Source organism: Parasteatoda tepidariorum, chromosome 2 (genome assembly GCF_043381705.1).
Source record: "Parasteatoda tepidariorum isolate YZ-2023 chromosome 2, CAS_Ptep_4.0, whole genome shotgun sequence".
Lineage (NCBI taxonomy): Eukaryota > Metazoa > Arthropoda > Arachnida > Araneae > Theridiidae > Parasteatoda > Parasteatoda tepidariorum.
In genome coordinates this window covers 20622646-20640112 of record NC_092205.1, presented here as the reverse complement: position 1 = coordinate 20640112, position 17467 = coordinate 20622646, and the positions used below count along the sequence as shown (strand labels likewise).

The following is a 17467-nucleotide window of genomic DNA, read 5'->3' as shown; positions in this document are numbered from 1 at the left end:
CACAACAAAACCTGGTTGGCCAGGAAGCACCACGTTTTATTGTCACGAGATCGAACTGCTGATGGAATATTATAAATGTATTTCTATGGCTGAATATAACTAGATTGTACGATAATTTATGTAATGAAAAATACTTGTGGGAAGAGCCTGTATTTGTATGTTAGTAAATAAGTGAAGAAAAATCGGTGTCAACAACACAATTTCGTTTTCCGAGGATATTAATAAATATCAATTTAATTGAAGTAGGACCAAGGACTGAATTACCAAGGAAGATTAACTTCTGTGTTTAAAGGACTCTTTTGCTATTGATATCCAAGTAGTTATTTGCTGTGTGAAAAATTTCGTGGAGACTTACCTGGCCGGAAGTTATCACCCACCAAACATTCGGGGCCTCCCTGGCCGAGCGGTATCGCCGGTTCAAACGCTCTGTTAAGCGTGGAGGTAGCGGGTTCGAATCCCGCCGTAACCCTGGATGTATTCTTTGTGATGTCTTTCTCTGAATTGTTCTATCTGTATTTTCTACTTGACAATGACTTATAAGCCTATATTGAGCACACAAGTCAGCAAATGAATTCTCAATAAATCAGCCACATAATCTCAATAAATCAACCACCAAACATTCTGTACCGTGGAGGGGCGAATCCCGCCGTTACTCTGAATGTATATTATTCGTGATGTCTTTCTGCTTAACAAAGGCTTATATTTCGTACGCATGTAAAAGAGCACACAAACCTGCATTTATGATTACTAATAAATAAATTAATTAATTCTGCTTCGCTTGTAGTCCCGCATTGGACAGATCGTTAAGACACGGTTCCCAGCAGATCACCGAAGTCAAGCATCACTGGCTGCTGTCAGTGTGCGGGTGGGTGACCACTTGGATCAATCTGTGCAGGGACCGAGGGTGTGTTGTATTGGTCCTCGTTAAATTGTTCTACCGTAAAGTTCTAGACTTCGAGCGCAGGTCGTCGGGCTAACGAAGCGGGGGTGCCATGTCTTCGGATCATCCTCAGGGATGTTTTCCTACCGCCGCAAACAGCCCTTTGGGCATCTCTAGTGTGACGTAAATGAACAACAACAACTGCTTCGCTTGTAAGGAAGAACTTTCTCAACATAGTGACAGGATCTTGGTATCAATCACGGAATCTTGCGGAATCTTGTTTTGGGGGGATTTGGTTTCAAAGTCAATTTTTTTTCTAGTACAAAACTAAACACTCGGCCTCCCAGCCCGAGCAATCACACCGTTCCAGTAAACGTTGGGTAGCGAGAAGGTTCTGGGTTCCGACTCCTCCATAATCCTAGATCTATCTTTAAGATGCTCTTTTTTAACTTGTGCTGTATGTTCTTCACATTGAAAGGGCTTATAAGTCATACATTGCATATATAGGCCCTAAAATTCCGGAGACGTGACATTAGATCTATCAGATTGTTTTGCAGAGTGAAGTTTATGTTAAGTTAGTTAATGATGAAGTAAAACGTTTGAAGGTATATAAGCGCATTAAATAGCATAAAATACAACACCAAGCACATTAAAGCTAATTTTTTCGCATGCAGTGAGAACTGCCGGAATAGTCAAGTTTTTTTAAATTTTATTTTAAAAGTTTTGAAAAGAATTTTAAAAAATTAATTAACGATGCTTTCACTTTCTCAATTAAAACAGCTTAGACTTGTAGGTTTAATTTTTGAAGTAGTCAGATACGGGTTTATGTACCCTGCTTTATTTAGAATAGTAGTAGTAGGCCTTTATTCAAACCGCTTTCGACCTGCAAAATGGGCTATTGGTAATAATCTGGGAAACATCCTTTAGGACGATCCGAGGACTTGCCATCATAATTTTGGCTCTTTTGCTTTGGTAACCCGACGACCTGAGCGCAAATTCGAGCACTTTAAGGTAGAACAGTTGAGAGAGGACCGATATTGCACTCCTTTGTCTCTTCGCATGCTGGTCAAAGTGGTCACCTACTCGTTCACTTATTTAGAATAAGAAAAATATACTAAAAAAAGCAAATTAATAAAGCAAATTATACTAAATTTGATATCGTACTTTACTGGCATTTCAAAAATGATTTACATTTTGGTCAGTTTTAAAATTAAAGATTGAAGGAGGTTAAAATGTTCAATCTTTTGGTCATTAAGGAAGGAAGGATGTGAATATGTTATTTTCTGCATTTTGATAAGAAAACTAAAAATTTATTCCAGGTTTCTAAATTAGTTGCATTTGTTATTCGTCTAAAAGTTCCGCGGTTCAATTGGAAACTATAAATCAATGGTATCTGCTGCATATCAGACCATTTTGTAAGTAGAAAATATTTACATGGGCATCTCAATGTATCTTCAAATTTTCTCTTGTTTTTACTGTAAATCATGTTTTTAATAAATTTGTTTTTGTTTTTACTTAGCCATGCTATCAGTTTAGAAACTTTGAAAATGAATTCGAAACTTCGAGATAATAAAATATGAATTTCTAAACAGAAAGCAGCAAATCATACACTGTCTCTTCTATTTTTCCCTTGATTTTTCAAATTAGAAATTACTAAAATATGAATTAATCAGAATAAATAAAATTTAATGCATTGGTTGGAATATACTTGTTTATTGAGACTGTTTTTGTCATGTACTTATTGTTTAAAAATATATTTTCAGAAACATGTATCTGAAAGTCTATAAAAACGTGAACATTTTATTTGTAACTTAAGCATTAAAAGACGCATTGGTGCTAATATGAAATGAATTGAATACTAATTAGATACAGTTATAGAAATAGATAAAAATACATATGCTGAATACGCTTTGAGTATAACAATACCAGTCATGAAATAAACAAACTGCAGGAATCCTCTGACGTACATCATGGAGGCTAGAATTAGAACTCCTCTCAGTCGAACAAGCAACCTGTGTATTTGATGACAGAAGAACTTGATCCTGTACGTTCTGTTGATAGTTCTCCTGGTGTTTATTTTTGCGTACAGGAGATACAGGCAGAGATAAAACAGTATTATTGCAGAAAATGAGAAGGTCTGGCCTCCATTGTACAAGCGGTCTACGATTATGAAAATGGCTGCCGCTCTGTAAGAGTCAGTTCGTTGAATCACGTGGCGCATCCAAAATGTGAAAATTGCGTATAATATGAGCACAAACAGATGCTCCACTAGTCCAGAGTTATGGCTCCACCAAATGTTATTGCTGAAACTATAAGACATTGAAGATTTCAGTAATCGTGATGATTTAAATAATGTAGCACCACCATGATGCATATTTTCATGTAATACCATTATTGCATGCAGTGCTCAAAATATAAAACGGACCACCCTGAATAACTTTATTTAATGATCGGATTTTTACTTTCCACGACTCAATCTTAATGGTTTGAGGTGGTGACCTCAAATATTCTAGTTATTTATTTCAGACGGTAGTTTAATTTACGAAATTTGACACAAAAGCGTGCCTTCTTTGAATAAACATATTTTTCGGATTTTAGACCCCAAAAATATAGCATGTATCCTCAATGTGGGATATATATAGTCTCAATATTTTAGCCAGGAGAGCGGTCCAAAGTTTGAAACTTTTAATTTTGTTTATTGCACCACATAGTGTGAGAACTTTTTAGGAGACTCGAAAATTTTTTGCACACAATTATAATAGTAGCTTATCCAAAGATGACTCCATGCGAAATATAATTTCTAGTTACTATTTAATTTGTATTTTACTTAATAATTTCGGAAAAAGTTTTGAATTGTAAGGTATATAATTTTAAAGAACGCAATTTTAAATGGCGAAATGCAAAATTTGTGACTTGAGAAAATAGGACATTTTCAAAATTAGATTTCTCAGTAACTATTCCAAGTTACTGAGTCGCTCAAATTTTGCATATTGTTATTCAAAATTACATTCTTTAAAATGTAAAAAATTGTATACCTTACAATGCAAAAGTTTTTTGATCATTTGTTTTTAAAAATTAAATGAAAAATACTTTCCAAAAGTTATATTTTGCATGGAAATACCTTAGGACGAACGTATTTTATAATTGTGTGCCAATATTTTTAAATTCGCACAATATGGTGTAATATGCAAAAACGTTAAAGTGTCCAATCTTTAAGCCGCTCTCCTCACCAAAGTATTGGGATCATATTTCCGAGAATGGGGCTTCAACCAGATATTTTTGGGGTCAGAAATCAGAATTCCTCTAAAGATATGATTAATCATGATTATTCAGAGAAAACAAGTTTTCGTGTCCAATTTCGTAGCTTAAGTTTATAATAATTAACTATATTTATAGTCATCCCCTCTAGCCATAAATCCCTAGTATGTGAAGATCTGATTATTAGATCAAAAGTTATTTAGGGTGGTACGTTTATTTTCCTTTTGCGCACTGTATGTTAGGATGTAGCACATTAGATATTCATTATGATGCTGTAATTATGTTACATTATGATGTAGTACATAATAATGCAGCACCACCAAAAATCCAATTTAATTTTAGTTTTTCATTTAAGAGAAGAGTGGAGATATTCTTTCTTTCTCTTTTTGTTATAAATAAACGATTTTGTGTAGAATTCAAATGTTTTGAAAACTAACTTATTACTTCAATACAAAATATTTTACAACTCTGCACGTATAGTATTTTTAGCCGTTTTTTTATCAAAATAAAAATTTTATATGAAATATAGATTTCGAAATGGAGAATTCGATTGGTGCAATTAAAGCAGTATGATTAAACCATATTCAGTAGGAATGTTCCATACGTTAGTACGAATCGTAAATTGTATTTAATTATTATTTAAGATTTTATTTTTTTATTGCAGTTAAATTTTCTGAAATAGATATTTAAAATATTGATAAAACATTAAATAAAGAATAATGTCTTCACGTGAAAATTATGAGTTGAATCTATTAAAAAATCGAGCACTAAACGAACGACAGTTTAACCGTTCAACTATAAACTTCTAAAAAGTTGAAATTTGGAGCGGATTCCAAAAGCTGTGTGTCGAATAGACTCAATGGTAAGAATATCGTAATGGACGAGATATCGGTCGACAACAGTCGAGAATGCAGTCAACTGAATGGAGAGTAAATTGGATGAAAATCGCCAACGTAACAGTCAAAAGCACCACAGTTGGTCGGAAAAGTTATGTCAAGTGTTTTAGGTATGCGAGTGTCATTAAAAACATCAACTGGAGAAGAAAAAAGCGGAGGCCATTGATGAATAAAAATTGCAGAACATTATTGGAGGAAGGATTGAAGTTGGGTAGAAAGGATTCATTAGGCCAAGAAGAAACATTTCGGAGTCGTGGTCACGTGGTTAGAGAATCAAACTCCGGTTCAGAGGGACTGAGGCTTGATCCTCGACTCCGCAAAGAAACACAGAGTACATGCTCGTAAAATCTGAAATCGAATGTCCTGTGGTCGATCGTTGAGCAGTACCATATGTACAGGGATCTGGAGAATATATCCTTCCCCTTCAAATCTACGTGAAATTCATGGAAGTTGCCTCACGAATGAGTGGCGCTGCCATCTATTAGAGAGGTTTTGAGCTAAAATTTACTTCTAACCCTTGCGGTGCTCTCTTGTCAAACGAAAGGTGCAATTTTCTGACTTAATTTGCAAATGCTGGAGTGCTTAGCTTGCCCAAGAGTCAGAAATACATTAATTGCTCTTTCAATAAGACAAAGCAGCTTGCTCCTACGTTTACGGTTACGTAAACAAATTGAGTATAATTGAGCTCACAATTGAGTTGATTGTTGCCTTCTTTATACCGCAGGTTCGTCTACTCTAGTGACTACTCTCAAAAAGATACTAGAATTAGAGAAAGATTTAATACAAGTGAAGCTTTATCCGTAACTCAAACGTTTTTGAAGATTTCTATAGTTTGTTCTATTCCATTAAAAAAAGTTTTTTCAGTAGAAAATTTCGGAAATTTAGATTCATTTGTGAAAACAAATTTGGATAGAAATGGGAGTTTGAAAAAAATTAATCATCGTTGCACATCGGTTTAGAGGAATCAGCGTTTATTTAAAGAAGGCAAAACCTTTAGAACGATGATTGACAAGTAGATCAATGGGGTTCTAGAACAGAACATTAACCTTTGTTCCAATGATTAGATTTTCACTCACTCAGTGCCAATCTTAATTGTTTAAAGTAGAGGTATACTAACTTATGATTCTGAGAGCCACAGGAATAAATTCGGAAATTCACGAAAGCCACATGGTCATAAGAAATATAGGTAATAATATTACCTTGGAAAAAATTAAGTAAGGAAATTCAGTAGTAGGAGTATAGCGATTATTTTGATGAAAATGAATGAGTTTTCTCTTTGTACTTTGCTACAATTTTAAATTTCATTCTTTCCAAAGTTACTTCTTTTTACAACAAAATTCATCACATGTAAAAGATTTTCTAATTTTTTTCCTTCAGAATATTCAAAAGAAAAAAAATCAAGTTAGTATTTCCTCATGCTTTTGTGTAAGATTTCAATAATTGAATTCGATGTGGAACATTCACTTCAAATGTAGAAAATAACAGTTGTTGATAACTTTGATTTCGTTTTTGATTTATTAATTTAAATGCCGAATGTCCATATCGAAAATACATTGATCCGCAATTAATAATATGCATTTTGAAGTTGCATTTTTTTTCATATTGCCACACTCTCAATGAAAATGTGGCAAACTAATTCTCGAGTTACAATTTTAACAAGCCTCCTTAGATCTGAGCTTTATATAAGGGAAAATACGTGAAATATGTAACTTAGAAAAAAGTGAACTCCTGAATATTTCAAAATATATTAAAAATTCAGCTAATTAAACTTTACTTCTTTTCCTCCATATTTTATTTGCTTCTTGCATTTTATATTAGAAAAGAAAATTGTTTCATTTTTTTAAAAAAATTTGTAGGATATTTTTTACATTTGGTCATGAGACAAATTATACTAAACTCAATATTTCTCACCAAAAAGGTGACTTAAATACAATTTCTAACATTTCTTATAATTTTCCAGGGAATTTCGAAAGTCCGAATAATAATGAGGGCAAAACTAGTTATATTTTTATACAGACAATTGCTTTGAAACAGAATGCACTAAACAAAAAAAAAATAAAAAATAAAAAAAATCTCAAAATATTATTCTCCAACTGATAAAATTGAACCAAAAGTTGTTCAATGTATTAATTGGACTCTGTGGTTTAAGTGGTTTAAATAATGGCACTTTTTCAGTCACTACTAGCCATTACGTTCACATTCAGAGATAAGACTTTTCTGAAATCAGTAGCTTAACTAAATTAAATAGTAAAACATTTCTTATCACTAGAGTCTTTCAAAAGAGTTTATATCTTTCTCGTAAAATCCTTGTTCTGGTAATCTAGTGTAAAAAATATATTCAAAACCTTTTCAACTAGGTAAGAAGTTTAAGTTTTTTTCAATTGACTTTACGAGTAAAACTTAAACTGCAAGGTAGATACTCTGTATAAGGTAAAAATTTTATTCAGTAGACATTAAGTTAAAGCATCAAATACACTAGCTTATAGAATAAAATGATGTTATTTACACTATTAATCTATCGTTTATTTAAAAAAACTGATATCATTTCTGTGAGATTTATATATTTCCTCAAAAACATAAATTAGTACTCCTTTGCAAACTAGCTATCAAGTTTAACTAATTTTTTTCTTAGTTTAAACAATGCTATGCTTCTATCGAAAATAAGAAATTTTGTTTTTATAATATTACTAAAATTAAAATAATTTGCTTTGCCTAGATACAATACTTTTAACAGCATATGAAATGCATAAATTTTTTTTAAGTAGCATTATAAATATCTGTTTTTTTTTTTGTAGAATTATTTTTTTTAAGTAGATGCTTAATGCAAGCTTTGAAATACAAAAAATTAATAAATACCTTGATTCAAAGTCCATGATGAGCAACAAGTAAAAAAATAAAAACAAGCTATTAACTATGATAGATATTTGTAACTTAGAAATGAATAATGTGGTGAAAAATGTTAACGTGTTTTAATAAATAAGTTCTGCATCAAGGAATCTTATTGGTTTATTGAGATTACATACATTTGCAGGTTTTTGCTCTCAATTTAGGCTTATAAACCTTTGTCAAATAGAAGGTCAGATAGCACAATATATAGAAGGACAGCAAGAAGATACATCCAGGGTAACAGCGGGATTCGAACCCGCAACCTCAATGCTTTGCACAGCGTTTCGAGGGCGATACCGCTCGGCCAGGTTGGCCCCCAAGGAATCAGGGAAGCTACAGTAACCTTTATGCATTTAAATTATTTAGATTATTATATTATTTATAGTATTATTTCATTTTTTTATTTATTTATTGTCAAAATATACATTTGCTGGTTTGGGTGCTCAATTAAGTTTTAAAAACTTTTGTCAAGTAGATAGACAAATAGCACAATGCAGAAAAGGGCAGCACAAGAATACATTCAAAGTAACAGGGGGATTCGAACCCGCTACCTCCACGCTTCACGCAGCGCTTGGTAGCCAGAAAGGCAGCGTGTTCATATTTATTTATTTATTGTTAAAAATACATATGCAGACTTTGTGCTAAATATTGCTCTTAAGCCTTTGCCAAGTCACAAAGATGCATCCCGGTGATACGAACCAGCTACCTTCTCGTTATAGAGCGTTTTTCAAAACAGTGAATCCACTCTACCCTGGAGGCTTCCTTTTATTTATTGTTGCACGCATACAGGGGCTACCCTTGCTATGCTTACTCGCTGATTCACCAGACCGTCTGTAGCGTGTAGGTAAAGGGTTTGTATCCCGTTGTAACCACTGATGTAGCAGTTGATATCCTTCTGTAATTTGTGCTGGTCAGGGTGTCTGGTTGTGGGTTTGAATCCCGCTCAGGACACTGATGTTTTTCTATGTATTTGTCTTCTGCTGTGTGATGTGTGAATGTGTTTTACTCTATAAGCGGGTATCCTTGGCAGTGTGACGTGGATAACGTTGCTCACCTCCGTGGCTTAGGTTCACAGGTGTCCACCCGGTAAAGCTAAATGAGCAACAGTTTCTATTTTATTTGATTTGATTCGTCCATTTACGTCGCATAGAGCTGCACAATGGGCTATTAGCGACTGTTTTGGAAACATCCCTGACGATGATCCGAAGACATGCCATCACAATTTTGATCCTCCCCAGAGAGGATGGCACACCCGCTTCAGCAGTTGGACGACTTGCACGCGAAGTCGAGCACTTTACGATAAAACAGCTTAACGAGGACCAATACCGCACACCCTCGGTCCGTACGCAGACTGATCCAAGTGGGTCACCCACCCGCACGCTGATCGCAGCCAGTGATGCTTGACTTCGGTGATCTGCTGGGAACTGTGTCTTAACGATCAGTCCACTGCGGGACGCAACTGTTTCGAATAGGCAAGGAACGAGAAAGTTCAGTGCCGGCCGTTAAAAAAGTAAATGAGCTATTTGACTAGACTCTTCAACTTGACTAGAGCTTACAAAAAAAAAAAAGAATGTAGCTTTCCTCAATAGAAATAATAATTTTTATTTTGCATACTTATGTTAATGAGCAATATAGAATCCCTTACCTGATGTTGTAAGATATTCTATTACATGTAACCTGTTGTGATTCTGACATTACAGTTTAAGGTTCTTCTCAGTTTAAAAAAAAACAAAAAAATAAAAAAACAGAACAAAAAAAACAGATAGGGCTAATTTTTTATTTCTTCTTCTTCAAATGTTACATTGTTTAGACCGGGTAGCAAAGCTACAATTTTACAAGCGTGCAGTTCCCGTTTCTTCAAAATGAATTATTCCTAAAATAGAAGCCCCCGACTAGAATTTGCCGAAAATAAAATATTACCTTTTGATCAGAGTTCTCACTGTTACTCGCCATTGCGTAACATCGCGACAAAATGCCTCATTTGGCAACGAAACGAGCATTTATCGCTTAATTGCGAGAGCTGAAAATATTTTTTTAAAAATCTGCATAACCGTCTTTGAACAGCCGACAAAAGTTTGGGTTTACGACTGCTAATGTTTAACTCCGTAGCTTTGTAATTTTGAACCCAATCCAGAAAACAAGCGAATACCTGGATCAAGTATTGGGAGAAATTTGCCATGGAACTAACTAGCATTTACGTCACATGAAGAACCGCGAAAACATCTCACGGTTAGCCTGTCGGCAAGGGGACTCTAACCCAAGATCCGTCTACCACTGATGATATATTTAATATCAGCACTGGGTTCAGTGCCAGCTGGGTGCGAAATTCGAATCGACCAGCCACTTCTGGAAGAATTAACTTGAATCACATATTTAAGTTTCATTAGAGTTTAATTCATTTCTCTTTATTGACATTCCGAGATTTCTGGAGTATATCTGCTTTTTGTCGTTTCCATAGCCGGTAATTGTATAAGGATCAAGGGGGGATTTACTTTGTAATAAGGGGGGATTTACCTTGCTACGATTATTCTTATTTGGCTAACGTTTTTTTCTGCGGATTAGCCAAATTATTTAAGTTTTTAAGAAGCCACTGAGAACACTGCGTTCTAATAACAAAGTATACCGAAAAGCATTTCGGAGCTTTAGAGTTCGTCACATTTTGTAGTAGCTTTTATTGCATGTTATTAAAGCAAGTCATTTTTCTTGTGCTTTTTATACGATTTCCCCCCTCTATTGTCATAAACTTAATTAACTATCCTATCTAACTGAAGAAACGAGAGAAACCATGTTCACTGACCACCAATTGGGATTGAACAAGAGACCTCCGGGTCCGTAGAAAGATGCTCGTTCACCTGGAGATTTGTGGGACTTTAACTAATAAAGTTTCTTCAGCCACTTTGGTTGCGGGTGTACCAATGATGGTTAGAACATTCAGCTACGGATCCAGAAGATTCAATTCAATCTCAGCTGGTGGGCAACGAACATATCCAGTTACAAAATTGTAAAAGTAAATTCGAGTAAAATAAAAATCCATGATAAAAACTACCCTCTTTGTGCACTTTGATATAAACGTGCGTTTTTAGAAACGAGATTGAGAAACACTACGACGAGTCAATAAAATGAATTTAAGGAACACTTATGTACAGTGTACTTACATAATTAAAAAATGTCATGCAGCAATAATAGCTTTGTGCAAAGGTTTGAAAATCCTTTTTAAAAAAGGGCTTTGAAAAAATTCCTACATTTAGTTATACAGTATTGAATGAGCAATTCTAATATAGTTCTAAAGACAAAGAACAAAAAACAGATATAAATCTTCATTAATTAAAACGTTTCTAAAATTAGTTCCATTATATCATAATCATTATTATTATTTTGCATTATTATATAATCCCACACAAAATAGTATACTGTTCCACAGCTCATGAAACCGATGTAGTATACGAATCCATTGATGTACATCATGAAGAATAGAATGAAAAAGCGATTCAGTACCATACAGTTCCTGATTTCACTGTACTGCAGAAGTACACAGACGGAAGCCAGTGCAGCTCTTAGAAGTGCTCCAAAGTCATATCTATTCTACAAGATGTCACCGACAATAAAAGAAGCTGTTGCACTGTAAGCTTCTCTGCGAGTTAGAACTTCATGTATTCCAAAAGAATATATTAAAAACGCAGGGATATACGACTGAGTTATTGTTTCCTTTTCCTCATTGAACCATAGGTTATCTCTGGAAGAGGAAAAAAATAATGAAATACATAATGTTTCATAAAATGACATACTACTTTAATTAAAATTCAAAATTAAAGAGGCTTATTGGTTTAGTGGAATTGCATACATTTGCAGGCTTGTATGCCCAAAAATTGAAGAGGCAAGGCTAAGGAATGAGTCACACTTTTCTTCCAAGATGAAATTTTTTCGATATTGTTTCCTCATGCTTTCTTCAATTTTCCAGTGTTTTCATCAGACAATCGAAGTCTTTCACCAAAAAAGCTCGAACAAAATGCTCTCCAAAACAATTTAAAAATGTAGCTTACTACATTGCAGCCTTCCATTCAAATGCAAAGTATGGTTAAAAATATTTAAAATAATCTCAGTTTAACAGTTAAATATAATTATTTAATATTTTTGATAGAATTAACTGAATGATAGATATTAAAGTATAAATTGAGTTACAAATTAAAAATAACATTGAATAATGCTTAAACGGTAAAAATGAGATAAGGGCTGACAAAAGCAGAAGATTTGTTCATTTACGTCTCACCTTACCTGCACAATGGGCTATTGGCGACGGTCTGGGAAACATCCCTGAGGATGATCCGAAGACATGCCATCACAATTTTGATCCTCAGCAGAGGGGGTGGCACCCCCACTTCGGTAGCCCGACGACCTGCGCGCGAAGTCTAGCACTTTACGGTAGAAGAGTTTAACGAGGACCAATACCGCACACCCTCGGTCCCTACGCAGACTGATCCAAGTGGTCACCCACCCGCACACTGACCGCAGCCAGTGATGCTTGACTTCGGTAATCTGCTTTTTAATTTCTAAAAGGATGATATTTTTATTATAATATATTTTATAAATAAGGATAATTTTCTTTATAAAGTATATAAATTATAATTTTGCGTAAAAACATTTTGTTAACATGTTTATCATAACATAATCAATGTTACTTGGTTTTTTTGAGTTTTCCCGCTATTACAGCCCATGAGCGAAAGGATTAACCATACTTGGAAAAAACAAATTTTTCAAATTAGGAATATAGGCCATGTTTTACAATAAAAAGTAATAATACTTGCACATAACGATAACTTTATTTCTAAAACACTTCAAACTAAAAGAGGATTTTATCCCTTGAGTCTTTTGTATTTTTTTAAATTTCGATACAAAAGTTAGGATTTATATTGTATCAAAATTTGATCTCTCCTCAATTTCAAAAGTTTACATAATGAAATAAAGTTCTTCTGTGCTTATAAATAAAGAAATTTACAAATTCTGTTTTTATAACTAGAAATAAATTCAATAAGAAACGATAAAGTGAACGAACACACAAGAAAAAACAGCTCCTCAGCGTTAGTCTTTTTTCTGGCCCTAACACTAACCTTTCCACAATATGAAAAGAGAGTAGTTTATTTTTTTTTGTATGTTCTAAAGTTATGAGCAGATGATCGCATCATAGATGAAAAAAAGCTACTCATCGACAATCAAAAATCAATGAAGTTGGTGGTCAGTATGCTTCGCATAGCCTTATAAAGAGTTAGATAAACAGAAAAAAAAGTTAGAATTCAACTTTGTTTGACTCGATGGAGATGAATAAGTGGATCTGTACTATTCACTTTTATTCCCTATTAAAATATGTTTACATACAAAAAGCTTTTAAAACAAGTATGCGATAGAAGAAAACTAACACATATTATTTGCTACTAATAATTAAAATTTTTAAATAATAACATATGCTTACCTTAAATTGATATTGATTTCCATAATAAATCAGGTTTTAGAATTCAAACAAGTTGAAGATCGGACGTAGAAAATAAAAACACGAAAAATCAGTGCATTAAAAAATGACAGAAGCAGTTGTAGTTAGAGAGTCGATTTATACTTGTCTTTCGTATCTTTAGTGTCTTGAACGGCACGGTATAATGCTTTTATTTACCTCGCACTAGAGCTGTACAATTGGCTATTGGCACCAATGAAATAGATACAGAGAAAAAGGTCACTACCGGACAGTGATAGCCAATGGATTAGCTCATATATAATCAGTGNTGGAGGTGAATAAGTGGATCTGTACTATTCACTTTTATTCCCTATTAAAATATGTTTACATACAAAAAGCTTTTAAAACAAGTATGCGATAGAAGAAAACTAACACATATTATTTGCTACTAATAATTAAAATTTTTAACTAATAACATATGCTTACCTTAAATTGATATTGATTTCCATAATAAATCAGGTTTTATAATTCAAACAAGTTGAAGATCGGACGTAGAAAATAAAAACACGATAGATCAGTGCATTAAAAAATGACAGAAGTAGTTGTAGTTAAAGAGTCGATTTATACTTGTCTTTCGTATCTTTAGTGTCTTGAACGGCACGGTATAATGCTTTTATTTACATCGCACTAGAGCTGTACAATTGGCTATCGGCAACGTTCTCGGAAACATCCCTAAGAATTATCTGGAGAAAACACATATACGTCATATTCCGTTTTAGAGGAAAGACGCATTCACACACCATCTATTCATCCGCTAATACTAATTTTGACTTGAACCAGAGCACAATCAATCTAAGATCCAGTACACACAGAAGTATTGATTTGTTATGGGAACTTGGAGAGCTTTCTGACCCCGACAGATTTAGAGTGCACCTGTGATCATTTTATACACAGGGAATCTCTGGCGGTAGGAATCGAGCTCATGATCCCTCGCACTAGGCCAGGGGGTCTTGTACCGCAGTGGACAGGTCGTTAAGACACGGTGCCGAGCAGATCACCGAAGTCAAGCATCACTGGCTGCGGACAGTGTGCGGGTGGATGACTACTTGGATCAGTCTGTGTAGGGACAGAGGGTGTGCGGTATTGGTCCTCACTAAACTGTTCTACCGTAAAGTGCTCGATTTCGCGTGCAGGTCATCGGGCTATCGAAGCAGGGATGCCATTCCCTCTGCAGAGGATCAAAATTGTGATAGCTTATCTTCGGATAATCCTCAGGGATGCTTGCCAGACCTTCGGAAATAGCTCATTTTGCAGCTTTGTGTGACGTAAATGAAGCAAAACGCCTTCCTAACCGAGTGGTATTGCCCACCTAAAGCTGTACAAATCGTGGAGGTAGCCGGTTCGAATCCCGCTGACGCCCTGGATGTATGCCCGCGCTGTCTTTCTCTGTATTGTGCTACCTATCCCACTATTTGACAAATGTTTATAAGCCTAAATTGAGAACACAAGCCCTGCAGATGTATTTGATTCCAATAAACTAATAAACCCTTCCAGCCAGGCTATCTCTGTGTCTAAAAAAGGTATATTTTAGTGGGTTGGAATTGATGAGTGTTAACTCATCAATTCCCTCCCACTAGATGAATAAAATAGAGCTTATGCATTCGGCATTCGTAGATAAATTCTGTCTTGCTTTTAAGTTTCTAATGGGCAAACACAAATAAAAAAAAATCGAGCGCTAAAATATTTGTAGAACATAAACATAATATGAAACACACACTACTTTGAAATCGTGTTAAAAGGAGAGAAACTCTTTGAATGCCAGCGGGAACTTTTATTTTTAGGCGATCAAAGAGACACAGCTACTCAGATTAATTAACTTAGTTATCAAAAGTGTTTACATGTATACCTAGTATGTGAACTTAATGTGCATTCCAGAACCATTCTGTTTGGTAGAATAAGGAAACTGCTCCGCAAAACACTCTGAAGCGTAGAGGTAACGGGATCGAATCTAGCCATAAACATAACCTGGATGTATCTTTGTTATGTCCATCTCTAATTTGTGCTATCATTTGTCCCGCAGTGGACTGATCGTTAAGACACGGTTCCCAGCAGATCACCGAAGTCAAGCATCACTGGCTGCGGTCAGTGTGCGGGTGGGTGACCACTTGGATCAGTCTGCGTAGGGACCGAGGGTGTGCGGTATTGGTCCTCGTTAAACTGTGCTACCGTAAAGTGCTCGACTTCGCGCGCAGGTCGTCGGGCTACCGAAGCGGGGGTGCAATCCCCTCCGCAGAGGATCAAATTGTGATGGCATGTCTTCGGATCATCCTCCGGGATGTTTCCCAGACCGTCGCCAATAGCCCATTGTGCAGCTCTAGTGCGACGTAAATGAACAACAACAACAACAACAACAGCTATCATTTATTCAATTTGATATTTACTTTGATGAGCACACAAGCTTCCAGTTATATGAGTGACAATCTCTGTTAGTAATAAATAAATAAATGGGGGCTCCCTGGCCGAGTGGTCTCACTGATCAACGAAACGCTGCTTAGAGGGTCCGAATCCCGCTGTAACACAAGATAAATCTTTGTGATGTTTCTGTTTAATTTTTAATACCTTTTTTTCAATTTCACAATAACTGGCGAGCCCTGTTTTGTAATAAACACACAAGCTTGAAAATCATGCTGTTTAACATTAAATAAATAAATAAAATGAATTCTCTTGCAAATTTGCAACAGGAATTTTAAAAGCATCTTGCATGTTTTTCAACTATTATATGCGTGAATTTTGTTTGTTCATTTTGTTAATTGCTGTTACAATGTACAACTTATAAGCGCTTATCAAGTTATATATCGCTGGTTCAAAACTAAAACGACACATCTGCAAACGTATTATGCTTGCAGATGTGTCGTTTTAGTTTTGAACCAACGATATTTTCTTTCTTGCAAAGTTTGGTGCACTAAGGCAACTACTTAGCTGAACGCTCATAATCATAAAGGTAGTAGGATCGAGTCCAGCCGTAACCCTGGATGTATTTTTGTTCTGGAAGTAACACTTTTATTCCCAGACGATTGCAGAGGCTTTGCAATTAAAGCTATTAATTAGTTGAATTAACTTGGAAAAAAATTCGACTGAATCGAACTAACTTATATACTCTTGTAAAAGAGTATACATGTATGTGTACCCAGTTCGTGAGCTTATATGTGTTAATTCCAGAATTGTTTGGTTAAGGGCAACATGAAGACGCTCCTCCAGATGCTCTGAAGTGTGAAGGTAGAGGTATCGAATTTTAACACAACCCTTAATGCATTTTTGTGCAATCTGTTCTTTGTTCTTCAAATTTACAAGGGCTTATAGCCCATACTTTATTTTGAGCACACAAGCGTGAACTTATGCGTGTGAATAAGCGTGAATATATGTACAAAACTAAATCGGCTAGCATTAAAACGTGCACAAGGTTTTTTTAAACATCCTGTCTGCTTTTCAACTATATTACGTATAAATTTCGTTTGTGTTTTTATTTATTTATACACATACTTATACAAACTTATGAGCTCCTTACAAAGTACGAATTGAAAGTCTTTGTTGAGTCAAAAAACAGACAGTGTAAAATAAGAAAACCTACCGCAGAGTTATATCCCAGATTACGATCGGATTCGAACCCACAACTTCTATGCTACAGAGTATTTTGTGAAACAGTGAGACCTTTAGGCCTTGGAGGCTCCTGAATTTTGTATGTCGTTTATAATTTTACTTTAATAATTTAGTGCGTCATTTCAACACATATTTTATCACGTGATTCGATAAAAATAATCGCAAAACACGATTTCTCATTTTTGCACATATCCAAATCCAAATATTAAAATCATAATCTTGGCCTTACTATTCTTTGTTTGAAACCAATCTTTTGTGTCTGTAATTAAGATTATCAATTTACTACAAGATTTTTAAATAGATTTTAATTTCAACCTTTTTTTTTGCCATGGACTGTTAACACCGATCTTCTATAAACTTTGGTTTAACATAGTTAAACTTTAGCTTAACAATTTAATTTTCTTTAGAACTTCCTACCCCATCCACAATGTAATTGTTATCAATAATCAT

The 17467-nt window shown here is 34.8% G+C and overlaps 2 long non-coding RNA genes across 2 annotated transcripts; both read right to left on the bottom strand.

The window, feature by feature from the left end:
- Nucleotides 1-2573: 2573 nt before the first annotated feature.
- On the bottom strand, nt 2574-8158 carry LOC107445230 (uncharacterized). Its single transcript, XR_001584228.2, has 2 exons — nt 7891-8158; nt 2574-3189 (listed from the first exon to the last, which is right to left on the bottom strand). It is a non-coding gene; the product is annotated as an uncharacterized lncRNA (long non-coding RNA).
- A 2873-nt stretch (nt 8159-11031) lies between these two features.
- On the bottom strand, nt 11032-13606 carry LOC107445227 (uncharacterized). The gene is made up of 2 exons (XR_006225705.2): nt 13385-13606; nt 11032-11653 (listed from the first exon to the last, which is right to left on the bottom strand). It is a non-coding gene; the product is annotated as an uncharacterized lncRNA (long non-coding RNA).
- Between the last annotated feature and the right edge of the window lie 3861 nt (nt 13607-17467).